A 25,940-nucleotide genomic window follows, 5' to 3' on the forward strand; every position below is an offset into this window, starting at 1 on the left:
GGAAACCATCAAAACCCTCAAGGAGAAAGTAGGGAAAAACCTCCTAGACCTCCACCGCAGCAATCTCCTACTTCACACATCCTCAAAGGCAAGGGAAATTAAAGCAAAACTGAACCCTTGGGACTTCATCAAGATAAAAAGCTTCTGCAAGGCAAAGGAAACAATCAAGAAAACTAATAGGCAACCGACAGAATGGGAAAAGATAGTTGCAAATGACATATCAGATAAAGGGCTAGTGTCCAAAATCTACAAGGAACTCACCAAACTTCACAATCACAAAACAAATAATCCAGTGAAAAAATGGGCAGAAGACATGAACAGACACTTCTCCAAAGAGGACATCCAGATGGCCAACAGGCACATGAAATGACGCTCAGCATCACTCACCATCAGGGAAATTCAAATCAAAACCACAATGAGATACCACCTCACACGAGTCAGAGTTGCTAAAATGAACAAATCAAGGGACTATAGATGCTGGCGAGGATGTGGAGAAACGGGCACCCTCCTACACTGTTGGTGGGAATGTAAACTGGTGCAGCCACTATGGAAACCATTGTGGATGTTCCTCAAAAAATTAACAACAGAACTCCCCTATGACCCAGCAATAGCACTGGTAGGGATTTACCCAAGGGATGCAGAAGTGCTGATGCATAGGGGCACATGTACCCCAATGTGCATAGCAGCAATGTCAACAATAGCCGAATCATGGAAAGAGCCTAAATGTCCATCACTTGATGAATGGATCAAGAAGATGTGGTTTATATATACAATGGATTACTACATGGCAATAATAAAGAATGAAATCTGGCCATTTGTGGCAATGTGGATGGAACTCAAGGGTGTCATACTAAGTGAAATAAATCAGGTGGAGAAGGACAGATACCATATGTTTGCACTCATAAGTATATCAGGAGAAACTTAACAGAGGACCATGGGGGTGGGGGAGGGGAAAGGAGAGGGAAGGAGGCAAATCATGAGAGACTCTTGAATACTGAGAACAAACTGAGGGCTATGTTTGCATTCATAGGTCTAACAGGAGAGACCTAACAGAGGACCATAGGGAGAAAAGGGGGATAGAGAGCTGGGGAGAGTGAGGGACACAGATCATGAGAGACTACTGAATACTGAAAATGAACCATGGACTGAAGGGGGAGGGGGAGGGAGGGAAGAGGGTGATGGTCATGGTGGGGGGCACTTGTGGGGAGAAGCACTGGGTGTTATATGGAAACCAGTTTGAAAATAAACTATTAAAAAAAAAGAGTAGGATGCTTAACCAACTGAGTCACCCAAACAACCTTCTCTAAATAATTTTTGAAACTTATATTATATTACACATATAATGATCATTTTTATCTTCAAGTTTTTTGCATATTTGTGTATATGGAAAATCTTAGATAAAATATTTATTAAATAATTTTAACAATATATCAGTTGAATCATTCTGAAGAAAGGATCCTATCTCAGAACTGTGATTTAATAATAGAAAATGTATACTTTAATTATTGGAAATTCTGTAAGTACACTGCACAAAAAGGGTCCATAAGGAGAAATATGATACAATAAATTTCAAAAACATATTATTCTAAACAGCATTAAAGTACCCATAAATATCAGAAAATATATGTGTGCTTCACAATTGAAAAAATACATATATATAAATTGTTACAGACTTAAAAGTAACCATATGATATGAGAGTTCTCAGTAAATTTGTAATCACTATTTATTGTAAAAAAGTCTTCAAGAAATTTTGGCCAATTGAATACGACATAAAATATTATTAAAGGTAATAATTAATGAAAATAAGGAAACAAGTTATCACTGTAAATAATATTTCTAAATTATATATGTAGAAAATAAGATATACAGAAATAAGTATAAAATTAATAATATAGTGTCTGAAATAGTGGGCATGTCTAAGTATCATAAATAAACAGTTAAAACAGTCACAATGATGTAAAAGAAGTGTCTTGCAAAAAGCAATATAATTTATACTGTAATTAAATCAGTCTATGAAAATAAGTGTATGATTACAATAATTATATTAATATTATTTAGTTATTTAGATATTTAAGGCAATGGCACAGGAATGGCAGTAGTAAATATTTGGTTGTGTTTGATGGATTTATTTATAATTATCTAAAAATAGATATAAAAATAATTATTTTAAAAGACTAGTAATGTGAATATTTGGGATACCAAATAGGTCATAATTATTAAAATAAAATACAATGAAGATCATGCTTGAAGATCCCTAAGCAGACAATACCACTTAAGCCAAATAAGCCAAACATATTCTAGTTTATATTATGAACATGAGGGAAACTTGACTGAGTTATGCTTTGTAAGTGGTTCTGATAATCATAAACGAAATTTCAGCCATCTTCCTAAAATGGTATGAGGCAATCCCCTTCCATGTGGAAAGCCCCCTGCAATAATCATTGTAAATTTTAAACACATCCTCATTCTCCACTTTGATAAGCTCTCCTGTGACATCATGTCTCTTAGCTTCTTACTTGTTCCAAGTTTGAAGTATCCCTGTTTGTGAAGTTTCTTTCCCAATCAATAAAATATTCATATCAAGTAAAGCCCTCTGAATTTTCTTCTGACATAATAAATGAAATGACAGTAAATGAAAAAATTAATACAGAATAAAATGGAGTGTTTTTTTTCTGAAACAGACATGTGTATTAATGTGTGTATAGCATAATTTACAATAAAGGCACTATTCCTTATGACTGAGAAACAATTTAAAAATCAAGAAAGTGTTCAATTAAAAAGTTAGAATTCTATCTCATACTATATTAGAAAAGAAATCTGTGGTAGATTAACAAGTTAAAAGCATCACAAAATTATATGAAAATGAATAACTTGAATTTACAGGTAAAACCTGATTTTATAACAGAAAAATGTTGGGGCACATGGGTGGCTCAGTCAATTGAGTGGTGACTCTTGATTTCATCTTAGGTCATGAAATCAAGCCCTGCATCAGTCTGCTTAAGATTCTTTCTCCACCTCTGCCCCTCTCTTCCAGTCATGCTCTAAAAAAAGAAAGAAAAGAAAAAGAAAGAGAAAGAAAAAAATTAAAAATTTTTTCAAACGTTAAGAACAAAGATACTTATAGGAAAATATTAATATGTTATACTACCTCAAATTTTCTCTGTATTTTAAAATTTGACAAAATAATTAAAGCATAAGTGAAAAAATCTGAAAATACTTTATTTTAATCCCCTTCTAATGGAAAAGTAAATACACTGTTTCAAGGTATCTATTTGTCAGGATGAATCAAGAAACTTATAAATGATGGGGTGCATGGGTGGCTCAGTCGGTTAAGCATCCAACTTTGGCTAGGTCATGATTTCATGGTTCACGGGTTCGAGCCCCGGGTCGGGCTCTGTGCTGATAGTTCAAAGCCCGGAGCCTGCTTTGGATTCTGTGTCTCCCACTCTCTCTGCCCCTCCCTTGCTCATGCTCTGTCTCTCTCTGTCTCTTGATAATGAATAGACATTAAAAAAATTTTTTTAAACTTATAAATGACAATATCCTTTAAACTAGTGATTCCTTATCACACTTATATAAAAAACATAAAGTACATAAAAGCACAAAGCGGCAAATTTTATATTTATTCACAATAGAAAAGGGAAACAAATAATGAACAATATTGAAGTAGCCAAATAAGTTGATATTTAAGCCAGGGATTGCTGAACAGCCAATTAAAATCACATATGAGACCCTTTTATAAACAGAAAACATGTTCACAATATATTATGGGAAATCAATATATGAAAATTTAGGTAGATTAGATTAAGATAATTGAAATTGTCAATATCTGGCAAGTTTTGGTCTAAAAATGGTAATATAAGATTCAATTTAATAATGGCATGATTTTCAGATTCATGCAAAAGCTCCAAAATATTTAGAGGTATTTAAAATGTAATTATTATTTCTAGGATTTTAAATTGTTCAAATATATATTTATTATTTTGTATCAGAAAAATAATCTAAAAGATACACCCTGTTTAAAAAATGAACTCACTACCATTTTGACATCTGCTCTCTCTCTCCCTTTCTCCCTCTCCCCTACCTCACACATACACAATACACATACATGTACGTGTACAAACAACATATGCAGAAGACACAATATCCATTGAATAACTCCTATGTGTTCTCACCTAGGCTAGATTATTTTTTAGGAAATTCAAAGAGGAACCTAAAACAGAAGTTATTCATTTTAATAATTTACTTAAAAATGAAACAAATGTATGTAAAACATTAGATTAATAATTTGAATTTCACATATTGGAGAGTTTTTACTGAACTTCAGACTTGAGTTAGCCTGTAAAAAATAGGATTTGGTTAAGTAGAGATTATAAAGACTTCCAACACAAGTACTTGGTTAGTTCCTTAAGAAACTAAGCACTATAAGTTGGATACTTGGACGAAACCCATTCTCTAGCTCACATGCTTTGCCAATGGAGGGTCAACAGAATCATAGTTTGCTGTGAAAGATGGTGTAGTAATTGTGGGCCCTTCAATAAGAAACATAAAATGCAATCACGAAGCAGCCTCCAGAACCACTCAGCCAGGAAATGTTGAGATGCATTCTGCACCAGAAAATAGCAGCTGTCTTAAAAACAGTTTCTTATTGATTAGAGAGTAAGGCAGGCCATTTTTAAGTCTCACACCCTGGAAACTTTACCATGTTGTTTGTCACCAGGAAAACGTGTGTAGTTTGTTCCAGAAAAATACATGTAACAATGGAAGAAATGACAAGAATAAGAATCCAGATCCTTGCCTTATTTCAGCAATGATAAACCTATTGCATAATATTCATTGAGTCTCCCTAGGTAAATTTCTGCCTGTGGCTGAGTAATCCTATCTATATACTGAGGACCCCAAAATTTATATGTCCATTGTAAAGGACTTCCTGAATCACCAGGAACAGCATGTATTCAATATATCTTTACTGACTTCAAATATACCTATGGTGCATATTCAAAAGACAGCTCTCGATTTATACTGTAAATGTATACCCCACACAGGTCTTCCCTCATATTATGAAATAGTTGTCATTGCTCAAGACAAAAATCTAAACATTATCCTTTCCCCTACAAGCACTCCATAAGGAGATTCCATCAATTTTACCTCCAAAACATATTATAAATGAATACACTTCTCTCAATCTTTACCATTAACTTTCATATTAACCCATTTCCTAAAAGATTTCAGTTGCCTTCTGCTGGCTTCCCTCTTTCCTATACCTAATATCCATTTAACATATACATCCATACTTATCTTTGAAAGATGAAAATCCGATCATATGACCATTTTAAAGATTGCAATAGTTTCCCATTGCACCTTATATAAAATCCAAACAACCAACTCTTGCCTTAGAAAATCCTTTAAAAATCCTGACTTCTATCTCTAACCTCACCTCAAGGACTTTCTCCTCATTTCTCCATTCTAGCATTGTCCATTTCATTGTGTTTTGCACATTTTGCAAGCTGTTTCTTACTTAGGAGAGGTAGCGTAATCTCCCCATATCTGAAGGGGATACATTCCAAGATTCACAGTAGATGCCTGAAACTGTGTATAGGATTGAACCCTATATATTCTGTATTTTTCCTATATATAGATACCTCTGATGAAATTTAACTTATAAATTCTGGGGGGCGCCTGGGTGGCTCAATCAGTTAAGTGTCCAACTTTGGCTCAGGTCATGATCTTGTGGTTCGTGAGTTCAATCCCTGCATTAGGCTCTATACTGACACCTCAGAGCCTGGAGCCTGCTTTAGTTTTTGTGTCTCCCTTTCTCTCTACCCCCTCTCTGCTCATGCTTTGTCTCTCTCTGTCTCAAAAGTAAATAAACATTTAAAAAATTTAAAAATTCTATATAATAAGAGATTAATAGCAACAATAATAGAACAATTAAAAATAATAAAAGTTATATGAATGTGCTCTCTCTCTCTCTCAGAATATCTTATTGTACTGTATACACCTTCTTGTACTGTATACACCTTCTTGTACTGTATACACCTTCTTGTGATGATAAAATACCAATGTGATGAGATGAATTGAGGTGAATGATGTAAGCACTCATGGTAGCGTTAGGCTACTACAGATCTTCTGACAATTCGACAAGAGGATCCTCTGCTACCAGACAGCAATTGATTATGAGTAACTGAAATCACACAAAACAAAGCTGTGTGTAAGGGAGGACTACTGTATTATCAGTGTTCACCAATATCTAGTTCTTTTATTACTCTAGTCTTGTGCAGTTTCCCTTCTATGTCCTCCCTCTCAATTGAGCAGGATGTTTGATAAGATGTGGCCAATAAAGCGTAAGCAGGAGTGGCATGGCATGTCCAGCCTTCAGCAGTGAAAAGCCCTTATATGATTCTCTAGTCTTTCTCTCCTTGCCTTTCCATCCATAAACACCTTTTGTTGCACATGGCACAGCCCAAAGACCATGGGATCTCAGGCAGGTAAAGCCTAAGCTTGAGATCCTAACAGGCTAGATGAAGCAGAAAACCTCCCAACTCCTGCCCCGAATAAGCACCATAAGAACTCATCTCTTACATGTTAAATAACGGTAAAATTAACCTTTCCTAAATAATAAATTGAATGAACTATTATCTTTGCCTAAAAACAAACAAACAAACAAACAAAAACTCTTCTAACTTATCATTCTATACTTCACTTCTGGTCATTTATATTTTAGTTCAAATAACAGCATCTCATTAGAAATACATACTATGATAACAATTAAATGTAGACCCATCTACCTGGCATTTTATATAGTGTCACTCTTAAAAATTATATATCTCTGATAGTTTTCTGGTTCATTTATTTATTTATTTTCTTATTCAATGTCTCCCATGACTTCTAATAAAATGACCTCAAGTTTTGTTGACTGCTTTATTCCTAGGATTTTATGAGAGGCTGGGTCACAGAAAGCGATCAAAAACATCTGCCAAATTAGCAATTATTGTTTTTCTACATTGTATTGAAGATTCTAACATTAGAATTTTATTTTTATGGTACCAAAGTAACAAAGTCAAAAGCTCGACAATTACCTACAGAATCAGTTCAACTAGTGTTTGAAAATCCTATAGAATTCTATCAAGGCTTTTGGAAGAGTTATTGTAGCATTTTCATGTGGATGAGTTGAACTTTATTTTTCATAGAAAAAACGTGTATTCTCCCAGAGGTGCTTACATAAGTAACACAGTATAATCATTTTGATATTTGAATAATAATATGAAAAACAGCTTCTTACAAGCCCCAGCAAGTGTCCCCATAAATAAAGTCATATTATGCATGTAGCTTATGTGCATGATGCCTGAAGGTACCTTAAAGGGGTACTACAAAAAGCATGAAATTGTTGAAAGCTTTCTATTCCTGAAAGCATCCAAGGCAAACATCAGAGATAAAGATCACTTGAGCTATGTTTGTCTGCCTTATGGTGTTAATTAAACGCCAATATTTTTTTCTCTTGAGAAGCTCAGAATTAGATTTATATTCTCCTCTGAGAAAGACAAGATCATAAAGTATGCCTGTCACATGGTATAAGGCCTCCTCTCCTTATGTGAAATCCCCAGGAGGTATTTTTCATTTACATATTTCTGAACTATTATTTAAGGTTGTAATTTTTTAAGTATTGTATATATTTATCAGAGTGGTAAATCTTGCAGTTTCATAGAATTTGAAATTGAAATAGTAAGGATCAGATATCATTTAATGTCATATGGTCTAATGATAAATCTTAATATATATTTTTCATTGGCAAAAAAACTGTTTATTTACAGAGTATATACTATGTACATATAAAATGGGCTAGGTGCTATGAATGGCAGAAAAGAAATATAACATAATCTCAATGTTAAAGAAACTTTAAGACAATAAAATTAAATTTAATTGTATAAAGTCACAGGGTTCCAATACAAACCAGCATATGTTCAAGGCTCCAGGGCCAGCATCAGGGATGCCTTTAACAATCATCAGCATTTGAGGGAAAGAGAATGGAGACATGTGTTAGGGACTCTAAGTGATAAGAGAAGCATCTTAAGTGCATAAACAACAAAGATCAGTTTCCTATAAGGTGACTTTACAAGTGTCCCCAAATAAGTTCAATATTGTACTGATGCTCCAACAGAATTATGTCAGTTAGAAACTATTAAAATAGCTCAGTTATCTGAACTACTGCTTCAAGCCAAGATGAAGGAACAGTAACTAGATTATCTTGCCACTCAAGCTCCTCATACCCTACCCTTTCCCCCCCAAAAAATACACACAAAATTTAGGCAAAAAACAAAGTTTATAACACTAGACATCAAGAAATAGAACAGTCACTCTTGAGAGACAAGAAGAAAAACAAAGTGAGACCTATAATCAACCCAGATTACTGCCTTGAGAGAATTTCTAGGCTGCAGACCAGCAAGGTGGAATCCAGTCAGACAGACATTTAGAGTCAAAGTCCAGGAAGACCAAGGCAGCCAGAGTTTGCAGGACAGAGTACCTCAAAACTGAGTCCCCACCATGCTCAGATGTATTCAGCATGGTACATAGCAAATGTATGCATGTGAGACAATTATAGGAGTCCCAGGAAAGAATGAACAACAACAACAACAACAACAACAACAAAAAACCTAGAAGAACAGAAAGTAGCACTAACACAGAGCTGGGCGTAGTGCCTATTCTTACAGCCTGACTAAGAAAACTTAATTCCTGTGACACTGGAATAATTCATGTTATGTCGAGTGACCAGAACTATCTGGCCACCTCAGTAGTGGGAAGTAATTAACCATCAATTAAACACAGCTCTTGTCCCACTTAACATTTTAAAAGCAAGGCCTGAAATAACTAAACTGTGCACAACTAACTTAACTGTGTGTTAAAAGAAAGCTCCAGAATATAAGAATTTAAAACTATCCATCATCCAAAAAGGTAAAATTAATAATAGCTTCCAATAAAAAATTAGAGGGCATATAAGGAAATAGGAAATTGTGACCCATATGAAAAGAAGAAATAGCAATCAACATTCACCTGAATTAAAATTAGGAGAAACATTTAATCAGCTAATATAATTGTATTGCATATTTTTAAAAGTTAAGCAGAAATAGATAAAATATCTTTTTAAAAAAAAATACAAATCAGGCTACTAATGATGAAAACTATAATGACTGAGACAAAATAAATATGTTGGAAGAGATTAATAGAAGGTTAAATACTATAGATAATAAGATAAATAAACTTGAAGACATTGCAATAGAAACTATCACAAATGGAAAATAGAGAAAAACAGAAAAATAAGGTATCAATGAGCTGAGAAAAAAGTTCAGGTGTACTACTATATGCATAATTGGAGTCCAGAAATTAGAAGAGATGAAGAAGGAAGATAATAATATTTGAATATGGTCAAAATTTATCCAGTTATAATGAAAATTATAAAGCTGCATATTTAATAAACTCAATGAAACCAAACACAAAATTACACACATACAGTCACAAAAAGCTATACTGATGACCAAATTTCTCAAAACTAGTAATAAAGAGAAAATCTCAAAACAATCAAGAAAAAAGATATTACATACAGAAAAGTACAGTATAGGATGTTAGAGATATCTCATATACAACACAAGCCACAAATAGTAGTAGCGCAACATCTTTAAAGGACTAACAGGACTATATACTGAAAGGACTCAAACACAATAAGTACCAATATGGATTTCTATCTCCAATAAAATTTTATTCCTAAAATGAAATAAATGAAACAAAAGCTGAAAGGATTTATTAAGTAGCAGAATCTCACACCCAGAAATATTAAAAGAAGACCTTCAGGGGGCGCCTGGGTGGCTCAGTCGGTTAAGCGTCCGGCTTCGGCTCAGGTCATGATCTCACGGTTTGTGGGTTCGAACCACGCGTCGGGCTCTGTGCTGACAGCTAGCTCAGAGCCTGGAGCCTGTTTCACATTCTGTGTCTCCCTCTCTCTCTGACGCTCCCCTATTCCCACTGTCTCTCTCTGTCTCTCAAAAATAAATAAAGAACATAAAAAAAAAAAAAAGAAGACCTTCAGGAAGAAGATCCCATAGTGGGTAATCATACAGAAATTATTTCTTAAGATAATCAAATGTGAAAAAATAATAATATATTGTAGGCTTTATAGGTATATAAAATAAAATGTCTGATAACACAAAGGATAGAGAGTAAGAAGTAGAAGTTTATAATTGCAAGGTTCTTAGACTTCATGAGATATGGAAAAATATTACCACAAGGAAGACTGTGATAAGTTAAAAATGCATACTATAAATCTTAAGGGAACAGTCAAATAAGAGTGGCATAACTAATAATCCAAAAAAATATAGTGGAAAATTAACAATAATAGTTGAAAAGAGGAAGGAAATAGGAAAAAGGGTACAAATAACAGGTGCAGTAAATAACCAATAAGAAGATGCAAGATTTAAACCTAACCATATAATTATATTAATTATAAATAATTTGAAGGCATTACCAATTTTAGACCCAACTATATGCTTCCCACTAGAAATACATATTAAACATAAAATATTGCCAGATTAAAATAAAATAGAAGTAAAGGATGGGAAAAATATGACAAGCTAACATTAATCAAAATAAAGCTGGGGTACCTAAGTTAATAAATAATAAAAAAAAGTTACCAGGTATAAAGAAGGTTATCTCATAATGACAATGGAGTCTTACATCAAGAGGATACAATAGTCATAAATGATTATGCATCTAATAACAGAATTTCAAAATTTTAAAACAAAGCTAAAAGAACATCAAGAAGAAATAGATACATTCAGATTTAGATATTTTAATATCTCTCAATAACTGATAGAATGGGTAGAAAATCCATAAAGATAAGAAGTGTGAACAATTAATCAGATTGTCTTAACTGACATTTATAAAGCATTCCAACCAAAAATATCAGAACGCACACATTCTTTTTTTTGTTTGTTTGTTTTTATTCACATTAGTAACATACAGTGTAGTCCTGGCTTCAGAAGTAGAACCCAGTAATTCATCCCTTATATATGTGATCCAGTGCTCATCCCCAAAGTAACCCCTTAATGCCTGTCATCCATTTAACCAACCCAACAACCTCCTTTCCCCCTTCCAGTAGCCCTCAGTTTGTTTATTTATTTAAGAGTCTCTAATGGTTTGCCTCCCTCTCTGTTTTTATCTTATTTTTCCTTCCCTTCTCCTACATCCATCTGTTGAGTTTCTCAAATTCCACATATGAGTGAAATCATATGATATCTATCTTTCTCTGACTGACTTATTTTGATTAGCATAATACCCTCCAATTTCATCCACCTTGTTGAAAATGGCAAGATTCATTATTTTTCATTGCCACGTAGGATTTCATTGTATATATGTACCACATCTCCTTTATCCAGTCACCAGTTTATGGACATTTGTGCTCTTTTCATATTTGGCTATTGCTAATAACACTGCTATAAACATTGGGATGCATGTGCCCCTTTGAATCAGCAATTTTGGATAAATTCCTAGTAGTGCAATTGCTGAGTCATAGGGTAGTCCTATTTTTAGGTTTTTGAGGAAACTTCATACTGTTTTCCAGAATGGCTGCACCAGTTTGCATTCCCACCATAAGGGTTCCCCTTTCTCCACATCCTCACCAACTTCTGTTGTTTCCTGAGTTGTTAATTTTAGCCATTCTGATCAGTATGAGTGGTATCTCATTTTGGTTTTGGTTCATATTTCCCAGATGATGAATGACATTGAACATCTTTTCATGTGTCTGTTTTCCATCTCGATGTCTTCTTTGGAGAAGTGTCTAATCATGTCTTCTGGCCACTTCTTCACTGGATTATTTGTTTTTTGTGTGTTGAGTTTAGCAAGTTCTTTACAGATTTTGGATACTAACCCTTTATCTAATATGTCATTTGCAAATATCTTCTCCTATTCTGTCATTTGTTTTTTAGTTTTATTGATTGTTTCCTTAGCTACGCAGAAGCTTATTTTCTTTTTGAGGTCCCAATAGTTCAATTTTGCCTTTATTTTCCATGCCTCCAAAGACATGTCAATTAAGAAATTGCTGCAGCCTAGGTAAGAGAGGTTGCCATCTGTTTTCTCCTGTAGAATTTTGGTGGTTTCCTGTATAATATTTAGGTCTTTTATCCATTTTGAATTTATTTTTATGTATGGTGTAAGAAAGTGGCCCAGTTGCATTCTCTTGCATGTTGCTCTCCAGTTCTCCCAGCACCATTTGCTAAAGAGACTATCTTTTTCCATTGGATATTCTTTCCTGCTTTGTCAAAAATTAGTTGGCCATATATTTGTGGGTCCATTTGTGGGTTCTCTATCGTATTCCATAAGGTAGGTGTCTGTTTTTGTGCCAATAGCATAATGTCTTGATGGTTATAGCTTTGTAATACAGATTAAAGTCTGGGATTGGGATGCCTCCACAAGATTCGTTTTCTTTTTTGACACTACTTTGGTTATACAGGGTCTTTTGTGGTTTCATACAAATTTTAGAATTGTTTTTTTCTAGCTCTGTGAAGAATGCTAGTATTACTTTGATAGTGATTGCACTGAATGTGTAGAATGTTTTGAGTAGAATCAACATTTTAATAATATTCGTTTTTCCAACCCATGAGCATGGAATGTTTTCCCACTTCTTTCTGTCTTCTTCAATTTCTTTCATTAAGCTTTCTGTAGTTCAGCATACAGATCTTTTACCTCTTTAGGTTTATTCCTAGGTATTTGGTTTTTGGTTATTTGTGTGTATAAATGCAACTGATTTCTAAACATTGATTTTATATCCTGCAACTTTGCTGAATTCATATACCAACTTTAGCAGGTTTTTTGGAGGAGTCTTTCAGGTTTTCTATGACTTGTACAGATTCTCTTTAAATATATGCAGACCATTCTCCAAGATTGACCGTATCCTGGGCCAACAAAAATCAATAAATGTTTCAATAGATTTTAGAAGTCTGAAGTCATAGGACACCTGGGTGGTTCAGTCGCTTGAGTGTCTGACTTCAGCTCAAGTCATGATCTCACAGTTCGGTTCATGGGTTCATGCCCCACATCGGGCTCTGTGCTGACAGTTTGCTCAGAGCCTGGAGCCTGCTTCTCTCTCTGCCCCTCCCCTGTTTGTGCTCTGTCTCTCTCTGTCTCTCAGTAATAAATACATTTAAAAAAATTTTTTAAAAAGAAGTTTGAAGTCATTCTCTAATCGCAATGGACTTAAATTAGAAATTAATAGAAATATCTCTTGGAAGTTTTTTTTAAATATTTGGAAACTTAATGCAGTTCTAAGTAGCTCATGGGTAAAAGGAAAAAAATAAACAAGAAAAATTGAGAGTATTTGTATGTAATACAAAACCACAACATGTAAATATTTGTGATCTGTTGCCAAAGCAATATTTAGGGGACAATTCATAACGGTTAGAATCAGTCCATTAGGAGTATATCACAATGTTAAATCTCCATGTCCCAATAAAAGAGTCAAAATACATAATGGCGAAATAATTTAAAATATGCAAAAAACAAAGAGTAAATGAAATAAATCCACGATTAAAAAAGGTTTTTTAACATAACTTATTCCAATACGCACTAGAAAAAACAAATAAAATAATAAAAATCAGTGAAGTTATATAGGAGATTTGAACAATCCCAAATAACAAGTTCGACCTAACTGACATATATAGACATTGCACCAAATAATGACAGACTGTGCTTTTGCATCAAGTATGTGTGGAGTATTCAGAAAAAATTACAAAACATTGTTTTTTAAAGCAAAGCTCAATATATATTTTTAATTGAATATATTCATCATTTGGTATCATATTACAAAGAATTTAGGCTAGATATCAATAGCAAAAGATAACTGCAATTGATCTATTGCTTAGAAAGTAAACAACACACTTCTAGAATACCTATGCCTCAAAGAAAACAACTTTATATTATTTATATATAAATGCATAATAAATATATGTATTATGTATATTTATAAGTTAGAAACAGTATAAGTAATTTTTTAAATTTTTTAAGATGTTTATTTTTGAGACACACACACACACACACACACACACACACACACACAGAGCAGGGACGGGGGAGGGGCAGAAATAGGGAGACAAAGAATCAGAAGCAGGCTCCAGGCTCTGTGTTGTCAGCACAGAGCCCTATGTGGGGCTCAAACTCACCAACAGTGAGATCATGACCTGAGCAAAAATTGGCTGCTCAACCGACTGAGCCACCCAGGTGCCCCAAAACAGTATAAATTCTTAGTTATAAATATATGATCAGTATGAATATTTTTCTTATTTTAATCTTAGAAAAAAATTGTTTCCCAAAGTTTGTTAGATAAACTCCTTTTTAAAAAAATTAAGTTTACTTATTTTTGAGAAAGAGAGTCAGAGTGTGAGCAGGAAAGGGGTAGAGAGAGAGGGAGACACAGAACTCAAAGCAGGCTCCGGGCTCTAAGCTGTCAGCACAGAGCCCGATGCAGGGCTCCAACTCACAAACGGTGAGATCATGACTTAAGCTATAGTCAGAGACTCACCTGACTAAGCCACACAGGTACCCCAGATCAGTTGTTCCTTTCTTATGTAGTTCCTTTAGCACAGTTATTTTACTAACTTGTAGTAGTATCAAAGTTGCCATATCTGTATTTCATCTTGAGTTTTTCCAAAATATTTTCTTATCATATTTAATCTTTTCATACTGTAAAATGTATCATTTGTGGCGTACAGGTCTATACATTTGGATAAATGCATTACACTTATATATCATCATAGAGATCAACTCCTTTAACCCCCAAATGTCCTCATGCTGTTCCTTGTAGACAATAAATTCTCCTACTCCAAACCTTGACAACCTCTAATCCACTGATACATTTCTTAAAATTTCACCCTTTAGAGAAGCCTACTTAGGTAAAAACAACAAGAACAACACAACACATGATACATAGCTATTTTTTTTATTTGCTAATTCTTTCAATTAGCAAAATGTGCTTAAGATGCATGCATGCTCCATGAGTCACTAGTACATTTTTTTTTATCACTGAGTGCCATTCCACTGCAACAATGAATGTAAAGTGTTTATGCATTTACATGTTGAAGGACTTTCAGGTTGTTTGCAGGTTTTGATGATGATAAAAAGCGTTTCTGTAAACTTCATAGTGCATACTTTTTCAACTCACTTAGATGAATACCTAAGAGTGGATTGCTGAGTTATGTGACAAATGCATGTTTAACTTTAAACGGATTTCTAATGTGTCTGCAGAATTTTTTATTCCAACCAGGAGTATATGACAGTTGTTCTAACTCCTCATCACCACTTGATACTGATCATCATTTTTTAAGATATTATTCTTTAGACTAGTTAGTAGGTTCGCAGCAAAATTGAGAGGAAGATACAGAGATTTCCCATATAACTCATGCTCCCAAACATGAACAGCCTCCCTAATAATCAATATCCCTCAGCACAGTGGTACGTTTGTTACAGTTAATGACACTGACACATCATAATCACCGAAAGTTCATAGTTTAATTTAGAGTTCATTCATGGTATGGTACACTCCTTGGGTGTACACAAATGTATGATGACATGTATCCTCCATTATAATATCACAGTGTAGAGTATTCTAAAAAATAGGTATTTTTATTCAAATTTTACAGATGTGTAAACTGAGAAGAGACAGAGGGACATAAGCAAAGCACATATTCATGATAGTTGTGTATGTGTGGATAGTGTTATTAACTGCACATGATATAATGTTAGGAATAGCACAGAAGATGCTCCGACCTGTAGCTGTCATTCACTCACAATGTGATCCCTGAAATTTCTCTTTTTGGAGTGCCATACACTTCCACTTAACACCAGATCATAAGGAAAATTAAAACCTTCCTGAGATGAGTGATGTTCCAGCTCTCAAAAGTGAATAAATCAGTCTAAGATTCTTTTTATGAGGCAATTTTGAAAACAAATAAAAAAATCATGATGGATCAAGAAATCAGAATTAGTTGTGTAAGGGTGGAGTAATGAACACAACAAACAACTAGACTTCATTTTTGCCTGTGGCAAAAAAATAATTGTAATGTTATGAATTTTCCTGTATGAAAAGAATAAATCTAATTCATTCCAGAAGTCAGGGATTTGAATTAATTGTTTATGTAGTTTATATAATTACTGGGTAAACATAAAAATAGAAAACATAAGGCTCATTCTATGTGAACATGAGCTACCAATAAGAAAAAAAAAGGCTTTGGTTCAATATTCTGCTTCACATTTTAAATTATTCATCAAAGACATTAAAAACACTAAAAATCTTATCAAACAGATTGGGAAACAAACTTTAATTATATGCAAAATAAAAGAGGATATAAATTCCATGAGGGAAGGGATTATGGTTGACTTGCTCACCTCTGTATATTCCAGTGTTTCCTGTGCTTAGAATAGTGTCAAATATATATAACCATGAGATGAAATATATACTAATATGGCCTCAGATCTTGTGATTATGCTCCCACTTGCCACCACGTGCAAGCTATGTGGTCCTTGTTGAGTCTGATGACAATACTGATCTCACTGGAATGTGATAAAGACTGAGGGATGTATTTAAATATCCGGTACAGAATCTGACACATTATAAGCACATTTTTTTAAAATTTAAGAATGTTTTAAAAATTAAAATTTATATTATTAGAAGCACATATTTAATCCCCAAAGTTTTCATTATTTTTGCTCTAGAGCTTCAGATTGTTGAGATGCATTCTCAACACTATTAGTCAGCTTTTACATAGATGACTAACTTAAGTATTTATTAAATCTTTATGTGCAAGTAACAATCCTTAGCCAATATGGTCTTGATAAATTTTCTCAGTCAAAATCAAGTATATAAATTATTTTTTTTTAATTTTAATGTTTATTTACTTTTGAAAGAGAGAGAGAAACATAGCATGAGCAGGGGAAGGCAGAGAGATAGGGAGACACAGAATCCAAAGCAAGCTCCAGGCTCTGAGCTGTCAGCACAAAGTCAGATGCAGGGCTCAAATCGACATACCACGAAATCAAGACCTGAGCCAAAACCAAGAGTCAGATACTTAACTGACTGAGCCACTCAGTCCCCCCTATAAATTCTAAATCAAACCAGGTAAAAAAAATAATATGGGGATTGAGGACTCTCCCCAGATCATGAGAATTTCATCATTGCTGGCCTAATTCAATAAAATCATATGTACAGAAAAATTTTAAAAAAAACTCTGACATACTATACCCATTAAGAACAATCTCAAGAAGTCAGACAAAATAAAACAATTCAGTCTTAATTTCAGTGGTTACAGTTCTCAAAGTGTTTGATGTTATGCTATGAGTTAGAAAACTCAGAAATTTCCCATATTCCTTGCTACATTTGACATCATGTAGGCCAAGTCTTTTGGCCTTCTCTTTATGGTCCTATAAGGAAGTAAGGTTTTATACTATACCCTGGTGAAGTTCCATTTCAAATCTAGGCAGCAGACAGGATGGAGTTGCTACATGACTCTCTTCTCCTTAAAAACATATTATCCCCTAATGGGTATATCCTCACCTTCCAACCCTTCCCTAGGAGACAACAGTCCATGGCATTTTAGAAATATGTGCTACAAATTGGCAGGCACAAGCACCCTAAAAGACTATAAAATAAACATGAATCCCCTTTGAAAAAAACTTTATATTTTCATCACATCCCCTGTAAGCTAACACACTGCACTGTTTACAGTCTTCCACTACAATATATTTTGAAACGATTACCTTCTTCTGAGTCATTTGTGTCATAATGCTCTCCATAGGTACCCATAAAATGAAAATGTAAGCCGTTTTTATTGGCCACACTACATCTTAATTGAAAATATTAAAGGGGATTGCTCTCCTACTGATTTTTTTCCTCCATTTAATTGGCTAATCATATGATACTTTTAATGGAATAATCGTGAAGGAAAATATGAATCTAATTTAAATTCAAACTGGATTTGGGATATTTAAGAGATTATCCCAGAGTAGCAGAGGGTGCATGAGGCAATAAACATCTGTTCATTCCTGACCACTAGCCTTGGTGTTTATGAGCTTGGGGGATATTTATTTTCAGGAGACATGATTCTCCCTACATTTGAGCTTCAGCTGTTTTACTGCTGTGTTTCTAGTAAAAATTTTTAAATTTATCAGCAGATTTTTGTCCTTTTTTTTTTTTTTACCTCCTTCTTTGTACTTTTATCAAAATGCAATTCTGACAAATGAGAGATTATCCCAGGGAATCACTACACCCTACTGAGAAGAAGAATTCAACCATTTCCTTATTATTGGCCACAATATAGTGGAAACAGATGAACCAAACCATGTAACAGGAACTGGGCATGTCCTTCTGTAAGGCCATCATAGCCTCAGTGATGGAAAATTAAACATTTCATTCATGCATTCATTCAAGTGCTTTTGAGTATCTACCCTTGCTTTAGCACACTAGAAACTACTCTAAGCTAAATAAAGACAAGTCACACCAATCTCATTGTTTGCAATCTAGAAAAGGAAATAGAATCTACTCTTGTGAAAATTAGAAGAACATATTTGCAGTTTTAGGGCATTTTGCATTACTACAAATAATATAGTGATGACACGAGTGAGTCCATAAAGGTGTTCACAAAAGTCAACTATACTTTGGTTAAGAAACTAACAATAAATTAATTTTTTTAGATGTTCAGTAGGGGCACCTGGGTGGCTCTGTCAGTTAAGTATCCAATGCCTGATTTCGGCTCAGGTCATAATCTCCTGGTTCATGAGATCTAGTCTCATGAGGAGCTCTGTGCTAACAATGTGGAGCCTGCTTGGAATTCTCTCTCTCCCTCTATCTGATCCTCCCTGACTCAAGTACACACACACTTTCTCCTTCTCAAATAAATAAATAAAGATTTTTTTTAAGTAAAAAAGAAGTTAACTAAATGAATGGCACAGGTAACAAATGATTTGCAAATTCAAAGAAGAATCAGATCATAGTGAACTCAGACAGGAAAGTGTTCACTTTAGAATATTGGCTTTTGACTTTTTGGGATGTAAAATCTTCTGGAATTTCTGATTAAAAAAATAGTTCAAACAGATGCTACAGGGTGTATAAATACACATGGCTGGCTAGTGAATCATAAAAGACAAAGCTTACAAATATGTCAACTGAAGTTTCTCTGGTCCTATCAACCTCTGAGTATAAAAGAGCTCTCATTAATAGCTATAATGTCAATATAATGCGTTTCTTTCTTCTAATTCAAGTTGAAGCTCCCTGCAAATTTTCCTAGAGAACACCTAAGAATATATAGGGGGCATTTCACCAATGTTTCTAATCAGCACTGTGTCAGATATTAAGAGCATCCCTTAAGCAAAGCCATTGCTTCTCTAAATCTTGCTACTCTCTCTCCAGGCTCCAAAATCACATTTCTGGCATTCTCATTGCAACAGTGGGCAATGTGGTCTTAGCCACACCTCTGCTGGACACCACCATCTCCTGGAATGTCTCAATATACACTGCTTGTAAGAATCCAAACTGAGAGAAGCCTAACATGTTTAACCTCTACCTATTTCCAAGATAAGTAGGACCCACCTCTCTCAACTTTCCATTATATTCATTTAGAGGAATCTGAAGAATATAACACTTATACTCCAAGACTCCCAAAAGCTTTGATGAAGCTACTCTTCTGTTCCTTATGGCTCCTGCTATCAGACTCTCGAGGCCTCAGACTTTAAGCCTCTGAGTCCTAGTCTATCAGTCTGACACCAAAGCTTGTTACTGGGTCAGCTAACCAGGTTAGATTTCTTCCTTTCAGATGATTTCTAACTAGATGAATTTTTAAATTCCATATAAAAATATATTCCCATGAAATCTTCCAATAGGTCACCAATCCTATGTAGTCAGGCCTTAGACCCTGCAACAGTAACTAATACCTGGGCTTGAAGTAACGTACAAATTTAGTGTCTCTCCAGAGACACAAGACATTAATACAGACAAGCAATTATCATTCTGCTGGACTTATATTTTGCTAACTGAGGTACTCTCACAAAGTGTCCTTAATATAAGAATTCAGTTAAGACATAACTGAACCTTTGGACATTTCCAACTAACCTGTGAGATTACAAAACACCTTCAAAGACTGGCCTACAGATTCGCATTTGGTTTGAGAATAGTTAGGAAGAAATGCATGGGGTTTTAAATGGTGTTAGAGAGTTGCAAGGAATAATAGAAATGGCAATTTTTGAAATTATACATTACTGTGTTAAATAACATACTCCATACTTGAGTTAGATCTTTTAGAGCAAAAAAGAAATACACTGGACAGGGATTTAAGCAAGCAAACTGATATTGATTGTCAGTGGTGTAAGAGGTGATCGTAATTCACTGTAGTTCAGAGCAAAATTCTTTCCAAGGTGAATGCCTCATCAAATGACCATTCTTCTTAATTTGGAGCCAAGATTACAGTGGTATCCTTGCTCAGAAAACAGAAAGAACCTTTAGAAATAAATAATATATTGGGTGAGGGATCAAAGTTAGGTTAAGTGAATCATGAGGCAGAAATGAGTAAGCAAATGTGGTCTATGACCTCATAATATTGCTCCTGTTCTTGTATATTTAAGATTTGTAATTTAATGTCCTCTGTATATCCACAATATTGAGAAGAATAAATATTATAAGCCTCCAAAAATGGATTTGTACATATATGCACATTTATATTAGCTCTTTTGGATTTTATCACCACTAACCTCAAATGACAGTTATATAACTGGGACTGGAAATTAGATGGTGTGGTTTTGTTCTGGATGTGACTTTACCATTCTGTGTTTTTCTAGGGCATGTGGTTTTCCCTGTCTGAGACTCAGGTTCATACGATATAAAATGAAGACTGTTGACCCTAATGTTCTCAGAGTTCTATTCTACTATTTGATGGTACTTTGATTCTCTTTGTCAGTTCCCACGTGTTGGCTAAGAATCAGTTCTATCTAACTAGGGTTGGTTTCTGTCCCATAAGAACTATGTGAAAGATTAGGGCAGGAGCTTTTTGGAACAATCAAGTACCCTTGATCCTACTCCTTCATGTTGCATATCTATATTTCTCTTGGCCTCCAATTACTTATATAAGTGTGTGAAATTAAGCCACCTTAAAAACGGTCTTCCTGATTTCTTTTAGTTTCCCTTTCTATTTGCTGTTTTTCTTGCAAACTCAGGCATTTCTTGACTTCCCAGTATACTCGTGGTCCTGTAGATTTCTATACACTCCATTCCTGATATGGGATACATACTGGAGACTAGATAATCTTTGGTACCCAAGTCTCAAAGATGAAGTACTTTCTCCTGCTTTGTATCTAGCTTATCTAAAGATGCTCTGAATAGGAGATCCATATTTCAAAAAGTTGTGGCATCAAAACCCTAACCACAGGAGGGATAAGTTATTTACTTATTCTTGTACATTTTAAGATTTTATCTTCAGATAATTGGGAAGATATTATGAAATGTTATTTATAAAGTTTCCTGATGACTCTTACACCTCAAAAACTTGAGATTCTGAGACCATCATTTCCTGTCAGCCCTTGTTTTAAAGCACACTTTCACTGTGGCATACTTTTATACACTGAGGAAAATGAGTACCCTTCCTTATTTAAAGCACACTGAATTTGGAAATAGAAGACATGAACAGCCTTCCAAACCACAGAAAGAGTAAAAAAATCAGAGAAATAAGTCCCTATGCCAACAAGGATGGATTCTAGTGCAGAAATTGAAAGTATGCATTTCTAAATATCTTCATGTTCTGCCAATTCATAACTTCACATGTGACTGGGCACTGTAGGATATAAAAGAGTAGAATTATCTGTTTATTTTTATTGGTTTTGTTTATTGTTACCTTATTAAACACAAGTACAGAGATAATTGTTACCTTATATTAAAACACTCTTGTTTCCTTATTAAACACTAGAGCATTGGTAGTTTTGCTGAAATATAACATGTGGATGGGATGGAATATTACACCTCCTGCATGTTTTAGCCACATATTTCACTCTCTGACTCTCCAATATATTTTTAAAAATCTCTTTTGCTTGATGTGATAATTCAAGTGTATAAATACATGACATAACCAAAGAAATAGTAGAGAAAAAGCAGAGAAGATCAAGATAATAACCCAGGGGGTTTCTTTTATTAAAGTGTTGTATTAAAGAGGGACAGTCAAAGGGTAAGAGTAATGTCTGGGTTATAGATGGAGGACAAGAACACTTTAATGAGATTACAGACTGGTGAGAAGAAAAATTTAAGAAGGAGAAGAATCAGTCAATAATCTGAAATGTTACAGGTGGTAAGTAGGATATAAAGGCAGGAAAAGGACAGTAAATCTAGTAACATGGAGGAAATGTTTCCGTATGTAATTATGGGAAGATATGGCATGTATCCTTAACTTGTCCTCACTCACAACTCCGTAACGCCCAGAATACTATAGGGCAACATCTTGTTAATAACTACCTGTTTAAAGGAAAAATGGAAAGTTGATGGTATATTGAGTTAACACAAGGTTTCTCTCCTTGAGTACAATGGAGACATGGTAAAAATAAATGTTAATTTTCAGGTTTTAGTTCTGAGATGGATATCCATAAATATCAAAACTTAGTATACATTAAATGTCTTTCTCAGCCAGTATCTTTGCATAACCTCTTTTTAATGGTGGACCCTGCCTCTAAGCCTGTCACTTAAACTCTAACATGCAAATGACTCATCTTCTATCGAAGCTCATTACTTTATTGGAACTTTATAGGACATGAAGTGACATGGAAAATTTAGAGTCCACCGCTGTCATTATGATCACATTAATTAAGCAATAAGGCCCAGCAGTGCAGGAACTACATTGTATTAATTCATATCTTGGGATGAATGTTCAAAGTGTTGCTTGGGAATGAAGCCACAGGACTCCCATTAATGTCATGAGGCTACGTGGATTAATGCTGGACACCTGCTCCCCAACTCTGTCATTATTATGAGTCCTGACTTAATTCTCGTGGAAATGTGATTGTTCCTTACTTCTCTTCTTCATACCTCTGTCTCAAACCATTTTATTTGCCAATAGTTTTCTTCGTATTAAACATATGACTCAAAAATTTTAGGTAAAGTCAGGCACATAGTTAGAAAGTCAGAGATGTTTAGAAGGACACCTTACTGATTTCAAGGAAATTTAATAATGCCATGTTAACATGTGGGTGGAAACAAAATAGTGCTAGAGTAAAGGCCCGTTTAGGGATGTATTTGTAAGATACTATAGTTTCACCATTAAAATTGGGAGGTGTAGCAGGAATCTGAGAATTCATGAATCTAGTCAAGTTTCAGACTTTTCAAATTCCACAAAGGAATCTCATATTTGTTTAAGTCGTGTGTGTGTGTGTGTGTGTGTGTGTGTGTGTGTGTGTGTTTGCAGTGTGGTTTACTCTCTGTTTAATATTGGTGACTTTGGATCAATTCTTACTAGTCATAGTTCAGAAAAGTTTTACTCTGATTCAGGGGTTCTCAAAATGGGATCTCTGACCAACATCATCATTATCACCTGAAAATTAGTTAGAAATGCACATTATCAAATTTCCCCACAGATATACTGAATCAAAAACTCTGGAGGTAGGGACCAAAAACTTGTGCTTTAACAAGCTCTCTGGGTAGTTCTGAGAAATGTCAGAGTTTGAAAAACAAAGCTGTAATAGAAATAATAATAGAAATGCTATCATTATTTCTGCATAGTCTGTCTTTTGCTATCTGTCAGAGGTAGAGTATTGGTTATGGGCCTGCTATAAAAATATTTTAGGTATTTACTTTAAATTTTGATATGGTTTTAATTTCAATGGGATTCAATAAGTCAGTTTGGCTTTGCTACAAAATACGCCCATCAGAATCTACCTAGTTGTTTTTCCTCAAAAGTCTACAGTGATGTAAAGCTACTGAGTATGGTTTCTGCTCCACCCAAACCTGGCTTTATAATGCATGTATCTCAACTGGTTCAGCATCATGTCAATAGTGGTTCCAGTTTGTCTCTGACCTTGTACCTCTTCTAGCACACAAGATGTCTGTCTTGATCCTGAGATGCAATCATCAACTTCTTTCTCTTTTGTGGTTACTAGATCCCTGCCTTATACTCTTAACCTCTGTCCCTGTCTTGATATATAGTTCCTCTAGGACCAGAAATGTATCATTCTTTAATAAGTTCCTCTGAGAGGAAGAGCCATAGATCAGCCATAGAACTGAACTTCTTATTGGATTTCTGCATGTGGTTCTTTTTCTAAAACATGTTCATGCTTCATCTGCCAGTTAAGATAATCCCCTTTCTCCTTGTTGGATCTGTTTGACGGTGGCTGCTTCTCTGGACACACTGCCTGAAAATCCTCCTTCTGGACTTAGTGCCCAATATTTTTTCCCTGCTTATCTCTGACAGTAATGTCCATCTCCACCACTAGGCCTCCTGAGTTTAAGTCTGGATCCAGCCTTTCCCAGCTGACACTTCTCTGTTTACATTAGATCTTTTGTCACTAACCCCCAATGTGAAAATGCTATACTGGCTTTCATTATGGACTCTCTATCTATTGCCTAGTTAAGATAAGCAGGCTTATTACTACAGAAATACCAAGGTGAATATCCACTGCCAAAGACTAGAGCTAGGTCAAGATCACCACATTTATAACACAAAGGTTAAGAGATGGGTTCTGGAATTAGACAACCTTGTTCCAAAGCCTAGCTCCGGCTCTGGGTAGCTATGATTTCCGCAAGTTGCCGAACCCTCCTGAACATTGGGGTTGCGTTGTGGTTGCTTTTCCCTACAAACTATTAATAATACTATACTTTTGACATGGGATCATTGAGAAGAGTTAAAGAGCCAAAGAGAGAGTACCTCGCACATATTGGTCCTCAATAACTGTGCCTTACTGTTACTAACCTACTCATTTCCTGAGGATACACAGGTGAATTGTAGTGTGGTCCCTGTTCTCAAGAAGTTGACAATGAGGCAGAGGAAATTAAATACATGTTTAGATAGTGATAAATATTAACAGAGAGGTACACATACAATTATGCATTAGATTTAGGAAGCAAAACTTTCAACTAGGGGAATCAGGAAAAAGACCTTGGGAGGTGTTAGCATTTAACTGTATCTTGGCATTTGGGAGTGATTATCTTTTCGGCAAAGCGAATAACAATGGGCCACATGAGGGCTAGGGATTACAATGAATTCTAGATGCTAAACTAAGTATTATAAAGCTACTATATAATTTAGTCCTCATGGCAAAAGAATTAGATGGGTTTTATTTTGTCTATCTTAAAGATGAGGAAACTAAAAGTCTGAAAGTCAGTGAAGTAGTGAGAAACTAGTGTGATATGGCTGAGAACAGGAATCTTGAAGTATTCAAACCCTCATCTAAATCACAATTTCTCTTCCAGCAGCCTGGAAAGAACAAACAGGTCACCCCATCTTTCTTTGAATGGTTTCACTAACAGGGCACTCATGAGGTGATTTAGTCTATCACTGTAGAGTTCTGTTTTTTTAAATATTATTTTTAGAAATAATATTTCTCCAATTACTTTAGGATCTTTCTCTGATCTTTTCAATATTACGTTAAGAAAAAGCCCTGACAGTTCAGGGGTGAATCCTTGCAACTGGACTGGTCAAGGCTATCATATAGCTCATATGGAGCATAACACTTTTATAGTTTTTAAAGTGAAATAAATATTTTTGAATAATGTGGATAACATTTATCTTTGAGTGAACACAGATACTGAGTGTGGTATTATGAGATGGAATAAATGCAGCTGAAATACTTATTTTTAGAAAGAATGATCATAATAACACTGCCTATATGAAGCAAGTGAGAGAAAAGCAGAATGGTAACTTTTGGATATACATGAAGAAATATGCTT

The sequence above is a fragment of the Suricata suricatta genome, chromosome 14, assembly GCF_006229205.1.
Source record: "Suricata suricatta isolate VVHF042 chromosome 14, meerkat_22Aug2017_6uvM2_HiC, whole genome shotgun sequence".
Lineage (NCBI taxonomy): Eukaryota > Metazoa > Chordata > Mammalia > Carnivora > Herpestidae > Suricata > Suricata suricatta.